Source organism: Ursus arctos, unplaced genomic scaffold (assembly GCF_023065955.2).
Source record: "Ursus arctos isolate Adak ecotype North America unplaced genomic scaffold, UrsArc2.0 scaffold_9, whole genome shotgun sequence".
NCBI classification, from domain to species: Eukaryota; Metazoa; Chordata; class Mammalia; order Carnivora; family Ursidae; genus Ursus; species Ursus arctos.
In genome coordinates, this window is record NW_026623111.1 from 79,489,146 (window position 1) to 79,502,459 (window position 13,314).

Genomic DNA, 13,314 nt, shown 5'->3' on the forward strand with positions numbered 1-13,314 from the left:
ATGTGGCTAATCTAGTCATTTCTCGATTGGCTTGATCTTGCTCCATGTTAGATTCCTCAGGAACAGATGGGAACAATTCCCTTGGATTCTTGCTTCTGGTATCCCTCTTTAACATATAGGTTGAAATAGTCTTTTATTTCAGGGAAGTCTTAACAAATTATATCTTTATATATTTGTGTTGTCTTCTTTTATTTCAATTTATTCTGCTATAATTCCTAGTATGGTATCTTGGGTATCCTTGGTTTATCTTCTATATCTATGAAAAGGTAATAGACTGCATATATATATATATATATATATATATATATATATATTTTTTTTTTTTTCTTTTCTTTTCTCTGTGAAGAAAAGAAACTAAAAAGGCAGTTGGCCAGGAGAAGCAAATAAATCTTCTTCCAACACTCATGTCTAGATTGTAGTCAGACATCAGCATGTGATATAACCTTCTCCAGGTCTCATTTGAATTTGCACTGGGATGTACGAAGTGGGTGACCCTAGATTCTTGAAGGCAATATAGGTTTTGTTTCTGTTGGAGCTCAAAACAGTCTCGGTCCAGTGTATCAAGTGGCAATATGATTGGAGGGAAACTTGAAGCCCCTCAAAATTATGTCACCCACCCAAAACAGAATGCTATTTACCCTAGACTTTGAAATGTAAATTTTTGAAAGAACTTTACCTATTTGCTATCCTGTCTCCTTATAAAACTTCCTAAAAATTTTGAAAATGCTTTATGTTATCTTAAGAAACAATCTCTTGAAGAATAGAAATCAGATTTTGTAAAAGTACAAGACTACAGAAGGGTAATTCCTTGTGGCAAGTATCTGGCCCTGGCAGTGAGAAAGAGTAGACCAGACGGTCTCTGAAGGAAAGGGTGTAGGAACTTCAAGCTTCAGTGTAGCTGATGCATTGCCAAAAAGTGGAGGTTTTACACCAGAACAATAATCATATTGGCTAATGCATCTCTAATATTCTGGTTCAGACCAGGTCCAGGGCTACAGGAGAGGAGGTGGCTTAGCTCCACACCGATTCCCCATTCTTGTTCCATTGAGGGTCCTTCTGATTTCCTGCTGTTACTGAGAAGATCCTTGCCAGTGACATCCTGCAAATCTCAGGCATAGGGATAGAAAAGGGGCACCAGATCCAAGACTCGCATGATAAAAAAGAAAAGGAATCTAAAGGAAGTGAGTGGAGCCTGCAAAGGGTGCCAAAACATACCTCTGATTTAATTCTTCAGCTGCTCAGTGAGTTACGTTTCTGCTGTTCTATAGATATCACACATATTTTCCTGTTTTCAGTGTTTCCTCTTTCCCCTCTCTGTCAGAGATAGAGGAGAATGAAATATTTCTCTCTGCACATACTGCAATCAATTTTGCCGGTAAGTACAGATCTTAAAACAAAACTATCTTGACCCTCTCATAAAAGAAGGTATTTTCAATTGCTTGCTGATAGCTTGAAAGTACACATCATTTTTCATACACATACCCCTAGTAATTTGTCATGTGTCCGGGCATTTCATGATCAGCGATATTTTACTATCTATCCATCTCTGCTCTTTCAAGTGTCTGTTTTTAACACTGAGACAATGCACTTCATCCAGTCAGTAAAAGAACATTCCAGTACGTGTTGATTAAGAACATATACCAGATGTCAGACAACTTGGTTCAAACGGGCAATTTACTTAATTCTCTCTCAACCTTGAAAATAGGGATCATGTCAGTATCCACCTCATAGGGTTGTGATGAAGATAAGATTCAGACACTTAAAAACATGTATCAGGCACCTGCTGTGATAAGTACTATGATGAAAATGTGAGCCAAGGTGATCGAGACGATAGGGTGACAGAGAAAGCGGCTCCAGGAAGGTTTTCTTTGAGCAGAGTGAAGCAAAAAAGCAAGGCTCGCAAATACGGAGGGAGAGGAGGTTCCAGGCAGAGGAAAAAAAGATTAAAATGTGCTGTGTTGGGGATATTATTGCCATGTTTGAGGAGCCGGGGGAATTGTGATATCATTAATGACATCATGACATGCTTTCCACAGTGCCTGGGGCCTACCAAGTCCTCCATGAATCTTAGTAATTCTGCTTAGTTAATCTGAATCACAGGAACAGAAATATTTCCCCCTTTTATTATCTTGTTTCATGTTAGAGGGTCTAATTATGGCAGCCATAGCACTGAGACTACACGCAAATTCTCTTATTCTTTAAGTAAGCCGTTTCTCTGCTATGAAAAGATAAAAGCTGACTGAGTTTCTCTTTGGGACAGAGCAAGGAGCAATGATTTCTGACTGGTCCCATCCAGAAGTATTATGGGACAAAACTGTGCCTTTCTGAACTTTGATTATCCAGAATTGATGGCCTCACGAAGACAATCCTGGAGGTGGGTGGGAAGAGCTGTATTGCAAAGGAGTTCCCAAAGCCAGGGTCTTTCTAGAGAGTTCTAGGCTAAAAAGAAGTCGCAGTCTACACGCAGACTATACTGTGGAATGCTGCTTCACATCATTTGGAGTATGTATTTATTATGTGAGCAATATGTATCGTAGAAAATTCATTGATAAATAATATTATCTTAGAAATTTATAAAATTGATTATAGATATTTATTGTAGAACATTAAGAAGGTATAGACATAAAGAAGAAAAAGAGAAGAAGAAAGGATGGGGGAAGGAAGAGAAAAGTGGAGGAAGAAGTCATTCACTAAGCTACTAGCTAAACATAAATGCTATTCTTGTTTTGTTAATTTTTTGAATACAGGTTCAATGAAAATAAGAGGGAAGTAAATAGATGGGATGTTAGGACTCTGATTTGTTCACATGCTTGATACACAAGTAAACTCTTGGACTTCTTGAAAAGTTTCAGCTACCCACTGTCCTACGTGGAGTGCAGCTGCTCACAGATTATGATGCACAGATGATGCAAGGAGGGGGTCCTCAAAATTTGGTCCCAGGACCAGCAGCATCAGCATCATCTCGTAACTTGTTGGAAATACTAATTACCTGGCCCCACTCCAGACCTAATGAATTAGAAGCTCTAAGGATATGGCCCCCCAACAATCTGTTTTAGCAAGATGTGCCAGTGATTCTGATCAAACCAGAGAACCGTCGAAAGGGAGAGAACGTAACAGTTTTATCCTGTCACTATCAGTAATTAGACCTGTGACTTCCCACCAGTTACATCATCTGAGCTTCAGTTTTCTTATTCATTAAAAATAAAAAACACAAGGAGCAAACAAATAAACATTACATTTACAATGATACAATTGTTGTAAAGATTTGATAACAGTTTCTGTGAAAACAGCTGGCTGTGCCTCGCATGTGATATGCACATTGATTCAGGGATTGTCAAAGATTCTAATACGTGACAGGTACCAGAAGACAAAGCAAAGAAGCTAAATATTTTCTTGGTCCTCATTCAGTAAGGGAAAAACTGCAGTTTTTTAAAAAAATCAAATAAATGTCATATTTGCCTTGATAATACGCAGCTGAGGCCCAAGGAAGGGAGGGATTAATTGTGTTTGGAAAGGACAAGGAGTCAGAAAGTCTTCACAGGGGAGAAAACCATGAGCCATAGAGAGTCCAGAGTAAATTAATTCTGGGAAGTGTGAAGAGGCCAGGGCTTGTGGACGTGGCAAAATGAGGTCACGATAGATCCGTGAATGACACATGAATGAGACAGCAGAATTTCCTGTAACAGTGGGTGTCTGGCACAAGAGGAAGAGAGAGGTCGAAGAGGAAGCCACAAGTAATTAGAAGAGACAAAAATTTGGGAAAGGGGAAAAGATAAGACGAAAAACAAGCCAGATCCTGGAGGTCTGGACTGGCCTTTGTATTTCCGGTTCCAAGCCATGTCAGTTTCCCTGTTCTCCCTTCTTTCTTCCTTCCTTTCTTTCTTTCTTTCTTTCTTTCTTTCTTTCTTTCTTTCTTTCTTTCTTTCTTTCTTTCTTTCTTTCTTTCTTTCTTTCTTCCTTCCTTCCTTCCTTCCTTCCTTCTTTCTTTCTTTCTTTCTTTCTTTCTTTCTCCCTTCCTTCCTTTCTCCCTTCCTTCCTTTCTCCCTTCCTTCCTTCCTTCCTTCCTTTCTTTCTTTCTTTCTTTCTTTCTTTCTTTCTTTCTTTCTTTCCTTCTTTCTTTCTTTCTTTCTTTCTTTCTTTCTTTCTTTCTTTCTTTCTTTCTTTCTTTCTTTCTTTCTTTCTTTCTTTCTTTCTTTCTTTCTTTCCCCTTTCTAAAAGACTTACTTATTTGAGAGAGAGAGAGAGCAGAAGCAGGAAGCACAGAAGGAGAGAGAGAATCTGAAGCCGACTCCCTGATGAGCTCAGAGCCCAACTTCGGGCTCAATCCCATGACCCTGAGATCATGACCTGAGTCAAAATTGAGAGTCAGACGCTCAACTGACTGAGCCACGCAGGCATCCCCAAAACTACATTTTATTTATTTATTTATTTATTTATTTATTTATTTATTTTTTTAAATGATTTTTTATTATATTATGTTAGTCACCATACAGTACATCCCTGGTTTCCGATGTAAGGCTCGATGATTCATTAGTTGTGTATAACACCCAGTGCACCATGCAATACGTGCCCTCCTTACTACCCATCACCGGTCTATCCCATTCCCCCACCCCCCTCCCCTCTGAAGTCCTCAGTTTGTTTCTCATAGTCCATAGTCTCTCATGTTTCATTCCCCCTTCTGATTACCCCCCCCTTTCTTTATCCCTTTCTTCCCCTACCGATCATCCTAGTTCTTATGTTCCATAGATGAGAGAAATCATATGATAGTTGTCTTTCTCTGCTTGACTTATTTCACTTAGCATTATCTCCTCCAGTGCTGTCCATGTTGTAGCAAATGTTGAGAACTCGTTCTTTCTGATAGCTGAGTAATATTCCATTGTATATATGGACCACAACTTCTTAATCCAGTCATCTGTTGAAGGGCATCTCGGCTCCTTCCACAATTTAGCTATTGTGGACATTGCTGCTACGAACATTGGGGTGCATATGGCCCTTCTCTTCACTACGTCTGTATCTTTGGGGTAAATACCCAGTAGTGCAATGGCTGGATCATAGGGTAGCTCAATTTTTAACTTTTTAAGGGACCTCCACACTGTTTTCCAGAGTGGCTGTACCAACTTGCATTCCCACCAACAATGTAGGAGGGATCCCCTTTCTCCACATCCTCTCCAACAATTGTTGTTTCTTGCCTTGTCTATTTTTGCCATTCTAACTGGTGTAAGGTGGTATCTCAGTGTGGTTTTGATTTGAATTTCCTTGATGGCTAATGATTTTGAACATTTTTTCATGTGTCTGTTAGCCATTTGTATGTCTTCATTGGAAAAGTGTCTGTTCATATCTTCTGCCCATTTTTTGATTTGTTTATTTGTTTCTCGTGTATTGAGTTTGAGAAGTTCTTTGTAGATCTTGGATACCAGTCCTTTATCTGTAGTGTTATTTGCAAATATATTCTCCCATTCCGTGGGCTGCCTCTTAGTTTTTCTGACTGTTTCCTTGGATGTGCAGAAACTTTTAATCTTGATGAAGTCCCATAAATTCATTTTATCTTTTGTTTCTCTTGCCTTTGGGGATGTGTCATGAAAAAGGTTGCTTTGGCCGATGTCGTAGAGGTTGTTGCCTATGTTCTCCTCTAGAATTTTGATGGATTCCTGTCTCACATCGAGGTCTTTCATCCATTTGGAGTTTATTTTTGTGTATGGTGTGAGATAGTGGTCAAGTTTCATTCTCTTGCATGTAGCTGTCCAATTTTCCCAGCACCATTTATTGAAGAGACTGTCTTTTTCCCACCGGATGTTTTTTCCTGCTTTATCAAATATTAGTTGCCCAAAGAGCCGAGGGTCCATTTCTGGGCTCTCTATTCTGTTCCATTGGTCTATGTGTCTGTTTTTGTGCCAGTACCATGCTGTCTTTGTGATCACAGCTTTGTAGTACAGCTCGAAATCTGGCATTGTGATGCCCCCAGCTTTGTTTTTCCTTTTCAACAGTTCCTTGGAGATTCGGGGCCTTTTCTGTTTCCATACAAATTTAAGGACTGTTTGTTCCAGTTCTTTGAAAAATGTCCTTGGTATTTTGATCGGGATAGCATTGAAAGTGTAGATTGCTCTGGGTAGCATGGACATTTTAACTATGTTAATTCTTCCGATCCATGAGCATGGAATATCTTTCCATCTTTTTATGTCTTCCTCAATGTCTTTTAAGAGTGATTTATAGTTTCTAGAATATAGGTCCTTTACGTCTCTGGTTAAGTTAATTCCAAGGTAACGTATGGTTTTTGGTGCTATTGTAAATGGGATGGATTCCCTAATTTCTCTTTCTTCGGTCTCGTTATTCGTGTATAGAAATGCAACTGATTTCTGAGCATTTATTTTGTATCCTGCCACGTTACTGAATTGCTCTATAACTTCTAATAGTTTGGGAGTGGCTTCTTTTGGGTTTTCCATATAGAGTATCATGTCATCTGCAAAGAGAGACATTTTGACTTCTTCTTTGCCAATTTGAATACCTTTGATCCCTTTTTTTCGTCTGATTGCTGTTGCAAGGACTTCTAGTACTATGTTGAATAATAGTGGCGAGAGTGGGCATCCTTGTCGAGCTCCTGATCTTAAGGGAAAGGCTTCCAGCTTTTCCCCATTGAGAATAATATTTGCAGTAGGCTTTTCATAGATGGCTTTTATGAGATTGAGAAATGTACCTTCTATTCCTACACTCTGAAGGGTTTTAATCAGGAAAGGATGCTGTATTTTGTCAAATGCTTTTTCGGCATCGATTGAGAGGATCATATGGTTCCCGAGTCTTTTCTTGTTGATATGATGTATCACGCTGATTGATTTGCGAATATTGAACCACGCTTGCATCCCAGGTATGAATCCCACTTGATCGCGATGGATAATCCTTTTAATGTACTGTTGGATTCTATTAGCAAGTATCTTGTTGAGGATTTTGGCGTCCATATTCATTAGGGAAATCGGTCTATAATTCTTTTTGATGGGGTCTTTGCCTGGTTTGGGGATCAAGGTAATATTGGCCTCATAAAATGAGTTTGGTAGCTTTCCTTCTGTTTCTATTTTTTGAAATAGCTTTAGGAGAATAGGTATTATTTCTTCTTTGAATGTTTGGTAGAATTCCCCAGGAAAACCATCCGGGCCTGGAGTTTTGTTATTTGGAAGGTTGTTTATCACTGACTCAATTTCTTCATAATTAATTGGCCTGTTTAAGGAATCAATTTCTTCCGGTTTCAATCTTGGTAGTTTATAGGTTTCCAGGAAGGATTCCATCTCTTCCAGATTGCTTAGTTTATTGGCATATAGCTGTTGATAAAAATTTCTAATAATCCTTCCAATTTCAATGGTGCTCGTCGTGACCTCTCCTTTTTCGTTCATAATTTTAATAATCTGGGTCCTTTCTCTTTTCTTTTGGATAAGTCTTGCCAGGGGTCTGTCAATTTTATTGATTCTCTCAAAGAACCAGCTTCTAGTCCTGTTGATCTGCTCTACTGTACTTCTGGTTTCTGCTTGATTGATTTCAGCTCTAATTTTGGTCAACTGCTTCCTCGTGCGTGGATTAGGCCTGTCCCTCTGTTGATGTTCCAGCTTCTTGAGGTGAGAATATAAAAACTGCATTTTAGATTTTTCTATTCTTTTGAGTGAGGCTTGGATGGCTATGTATTTCCCCCTTAGGACTGCCTTTGCAGTATCCCATAGGTTTTGGACTGTTGTATTTTCATTCTCATTGGTCTCCATAAATTGTTTAATTTGATTTTTGATTTCCTGGTTTATCGAGTCATTCCTGAGCAGTATGGTTCTTAGTCTCCAAGTGTTTGAGTTTCTTCCAAATTTTTCCTTGTGGTTGAGTTCCAATTTCAGAGCGTTGTGGTCTGAGAATATGCAGGGGATAATTTCAATCTTTTGGTATCGGTTGAGACCTGTTTTGTGTCCCAGAACATGGTCTATTCTTGAGAATGTTCCATGGGCATTAGAATAGAATGAGTATTCTTTGGTTCTGGGGTGTAGTGTTCTATATATATCTATGAGGTCCAACTCGTCGAGTATGGCATTCAAAGCCTTTGATTCTTTGCTTAGTTTTTGCCAGGGTGTTCTGTCTATTTCTGATAGTGGAGTGTTGAGGTCCCCTACTATTAATGTATTTTTATTTATATGTCTCTTTATTCTGGTTAAGAGTTGGCTTGTGTATCTTGCTGCTCCCCTGTTGGGGGCATATATATTTATAATTGTCATATCCACTTGTTGAATACTTCCCTTAAGAATAATATAGTGCCCTTCTGCATCTCTAACTATAGTCTGTAGTTTAAAATCCAATTTATCTGATATGAGAATTGCTACCCCAGCTTTCTTTTGAGGTCCATTTGCGTGAAAGATGGTACTCCATCCCCTTACTCTCAGTCTGAATGCATCTTTGGGTTTGAAATGAGTCTCTTGTAGACAGCAAATGGATGGGTCATTTCTTTTTATCCAATCTGCAACCCTGTGGCGTTTTATCGGATGGTTCAAACCATTTACATTAAGACTGATTACTGAGAGATATGATTTTAATGTTGCCATGTTGCCAGTAAAGTCTTTGTTTGTATTGGCTGTGACTTTCTGTTCTGTATCACTCTTGGGGCCTTTTTACTTTTATAGAACCCCCCGTAATATCTCCTGTAGGGCTGGTTTCGTGGGTACGAAATTGGTTAGTGACTGGCGATTCTGAAATGTCTTTATTTCTCCATCAATTCTGAATGACAGCCTTGCTGGATAAAGGATCCTTGGCTGCATGTTTTTCTCTGAAAGAGCTTTAAATATGCTCCCCCAACCCTTTCTCTCATTCCAGGTCTGTGTAGACAGGTCTGACGTAATTCTGATGCTTTTGCCTTGGTACGTGAGAAATTTCTTTGCTCTGGCCGCTTTCAATACTATATCCTTGCATCTAATATTTGCGAAATGCACTATGACGTGACGTGGCGTAGGTTTGTCATGGTTGAGCTTGGGAGGGGTCCTCTCTGCCTCTTGGACATGAATGTTTGTTTCCCTTGCTAGATTAGGGAAGTTTTCAGCTACAATTTGTTCAAATATCTCTTCTAGACCTCTGTTTTTCTCCACCCCCTCGGGGATGCCGATGATTCTAACATTGGATCGTTTCATTGAGTCAGTAATCTCCCGTAACCTACATTCGTGGGCGTGGATTTTTTTAAGACCATCTTCTATTTTCATTTTTTCCTCTATTAACCCATCCTCCAATTCACTAACCCGTTCCTCTGCTTCTGCGACCCTGGCCGTCAGAGCCTCTAGTTTTGCCTGCATTTGGCTCATAGAATTTTTAATTTCTGTCAGATTCGCTGTCATTTCTGTCCTTAGGGATTCTATATTCTCAGTAACCTTTTCGTTAATAGTTTTTTCAATTCTACTCATCATTTTGACCATCGTTACTCTGAATTCCATTTCTGATAATTTGGTTACATCCATATCCATTATTTCTGTGGCAGAGGCCACAGAATCACTGTCTTTTCTTTGCTGGGGGGGGCTTCTCCTTCTTGTCATTCTGATGAAGAGAGGTTGCAGGGTTTCCAGAGCCCAAATTATTGACTGGGTTCCAGGCCGTGCCCCTTGTTTTATAGGGATCTTAGGGATGTGGGCTTCTTCTTTAAAGATTTTATTTATTTATTTATGTGGCAGCCAACCAGCGAGAGAGGGAACAGAAGCAGGGGAGTGGGAGAGGAAGAAGCAGGCTCCCAGCGGAGGAGCCCGATGAGGGACTCCTTTCCGGAACGCCGGGATCACGCCCTAAGCCGAAGACAGGCGCTCAATGACTGCGCCACCCCAGCGCCTCGGGTTGTGGGCTTCTTGATTTTTCAGCCTGCCTTCTGTGTTCTGGGGGAGGGGCCTGCCGCGCCGATACTCAGGCAACCCTGTTTGGGTAGAGTCTCCGTGTCCCCTGCGAGGGGGGATGGGGATGGGCACTCCCTGAGCCGGTATTTCCAGGCTTTTGTTCTCTGGCGGCTTTCCCTGGCGGTTTGCTGTGCCTCTTCTGAGGGTCAGAGCAGCAGCGGCCGAATTTCAGCCTCTGTCACAGAACAGAGGGATTGCGGCCCATTCTCTACTAATGTTCTGGCCACTTTAACTCTGTTTCTGTTGGTGCTGCTCAATCCTGCAGCGTCCGGGGATGTGCGCCCCACACCCGGCGTCCCAGCCCTCACTTCCAGGGCCGGCGCGTCTCTGTCCTTTGTGTTTCTAATGCCGCCAGCCGCCAGCCACCAGCCGCCAGCCGCCCCGCGTGCGCTCCCGGATCTCCCGGTCTCAGTCTGGATCCAGTGAGCGCACCGGGATTCCGGTGTTCCGCGAGATGCCTGGTGGCGCGCGCACCCGGCTCACGGTCTCAGTCTGCTGTTTTGCGGGTGCCGACCACGAGCCCCGCCCGCTTCCCCGTGCAAGTGGCTACCGCTTCCCGGTGCCCAAATGCGGCGGCTCCCTCCCCCTTCCGTTTATCTTCCGATATCTGTGCACAGTTTCATGGCTCCCCGCTTCGTACCTCAATACTCAGCGCTGGAGATGTTCATTTGTAGAGATCCAGATGCGTCTTCCTGCGTCTCAGGCTGGTTCCGTGGTTGTTTAGGCTGGTCTGGTACCTATCCAGCTCGACTCGGAGGACCGGCTGAAAACGGTGTCTCCTACTCCTCCGCCATCTTAACTCCTCCCCAAAACTACATTTTAAAGTAGCATTGATGGAGGAGAAGAAATCACAGAAAGCCTACCTCACAATTTGTGACACAAGTGGAAAGGCAAAGGGGTCTCAGAAATTTTGTATTTTTTGCTTTCTTTTTCTCCTTTTGCAGCTGATTGCCTGCATGACAGACAAGCTGCCTGCTTTGAGGAAGAAGAAAGTGAAACGAGAGGGAAGAAAAGGAAGACAGAAGGAAGAAAGGAGAAACAGAAGAGCATTTCGAGGCGTTCCTTGGGGGTTCACCATACTTAGAGCCAGACAGGCAGTAGCAGATTTTTAGACACGACGAAGTAAATCATTTATTGCCTTTGGATTTCCTTGGATCCTTTGTGGCACATTATTTATGACTGAGTTCTTTGTACATAGTTATTTTTAATGACTTTGTTCCCAAACTAAGCCCTTGGTACCATTGTACCAGCACAGCCCCTGTGAAAATTGACCACTTTGTTCTGTTTACGAAGGACTATAGATTTACAAATGCCAAAAATAAAACCCACAGAGTCCATAAAGTAGACGTTCTTGGTCCTCTGCTACCTTATTCTACTTTTAAAATGTTTTCCCAACCACAGCCATAATCATGGTTTACTGCATTGCCCTAAAGATAGAGGGCTTAGAACATCTACTCCCATAACTCAATTACAGGCAGTAGCTTGAGTCCTCACTTCTGCTCTCAGCTCTCTGGTTAGGACGGAAGAAGTGATTATATTTTATGTAAATATTATGGATGTGCGTTCTGTCTCTGTAGCTCAGGGTTTAAAATTTTCCACTTTAGAAGGTATTCACCACTTTCCCTTGTTTTTCCCAAACATGAAGTAAATCTCAGAGACTAAAGGACAGTTAGTTTAGACACCATAATGCTCAGTTTCAATATAATTAAATTGCGTACACATAGTCACACTCAGGGAGAGCTGGGACGTCAGCTTCTAATTTGCCACCAAACAAACACTGTCTCCGGTTATTTTCCAGAGTCTATGGTGGTAACTTTAGTAATTGAAGAGGGGAATAAACAAAGTTAGCATAAAATTATAGTCTGACACAATCTTAAATTCTGCATTTTTAAGATCTGGGTGAGCTCATCTGTCATGAGGCTTAAAATAAACAAATGTTCAAGATGGAAACAATAGTGTTGTTAAAAGTCATCCACAAAAGTGAGTCAAGCATTCAAAGTGCCTTCTGCTTGGGGCAAAGTGAAATTCTGAGGGGTGAATCTAACTATTGTTCTTTGAAGACATGAAGATGTTTAAACAACCACTACGACAGCAGACACACAAAACACACGTACTTTTATTCTGTTTCTAAAATGTTGGAAAATAATCATGCTGACATAATACAAAACTTATGAGGGATCCATGTTCTGAGCTACAAGGTGACTGTCCGAGGGTTCAGGCTTCTCCAGCCTCCACAAGGCTGGGAAATGGTGGGAGGAAACGTAATGGATTGTCTCCCGGATGAACTGGAACAGAGAAGGGACAAGGCCAAGGAACAGATACCAAGGAGTTCAAGAGCTTGCCTTCTTCCCGTCTCAATAAATGAAGACTCCTACTGATCTAACAGCTCAGCCCCAAAAGTTGAAGTTTCTTCTGACACCTCTCTTCTCTCATCTCCTGTATCTAATTGAGATGCAAATTCCGTGAGCGCTGACATCACCCTGGTGCAAGCGACACTCCTTGTCTTCCGGTTTTCTTATCACCATTGATTTTTAACTGGTCTTCTTGTTCCCACCATTGTCCCTCTAATCTATTTTCGACCCAGCAGCTAAGTGATACTGTTAAAATTTAAGCCAGACCCTGTCGATGACTACCCATCTCAGAGTAAAATCCACATTGTTTATAGTATCCTCAAAGGCCCCTCTTGATCAGGCCATCTGTCCCTCCAGATGTCCTCTCCAACCACCATGCCCTTCCGTCTCGCTCACTTGATTCCCACGGTGTGAGCCGTTGTCGCTCAGGCCTGCAGGGTGCGCTCCTGCCTCAGAACACTGGCATTTGCTGTATTTTCTGCCTGATGTGCTCTTCCCTTAGATCTCTAAAATGTTCTCTCCCTCACCTGTTACGGGTCTCTGGTCAAAAATATTTCATCAAGAGAGCCTTTCATGAGCACCTTATTTAAAAGTGTAATTTCTTGGGGCACCTGAGTGGCTCAGTCGGTTGGGTGTCTGGCTTTGGCTCAGGTCATGATCCCAGGGATCGAGCCTTGAGTCGGGCTTCCTGTTCCCTGGGGAGTCTGCTTCTCCCTCTCCCTCTACCCTCCCCCTACTCATGCTCTCTCAAATAAATAAAATCTTTTTTTAAGAAGTGTAATTTCTTCTTCACTCTCAGGATTCCCTGATCCTTTCCATTCTTTATTTTTCACTATAGCAGTAACATTTCCTACAAACTACAAGAATTTTATTTATTTGTTTATCATCTGTTCTCTTCCACCAGGAATGTTGATTTGCTTTTTATTTTTTTTATATCAGTTTCCAGAGAACTGTAATAGTGGCACAACATAGATAAGCCCTCAACAAATGTTTGTTAAAATGATGAAAAGAGTCCTTCATAATGCTAATTATACTTCCTATAAGACCAGCCCTGCTGTAGTTCACTATGGTTATTTACAAAC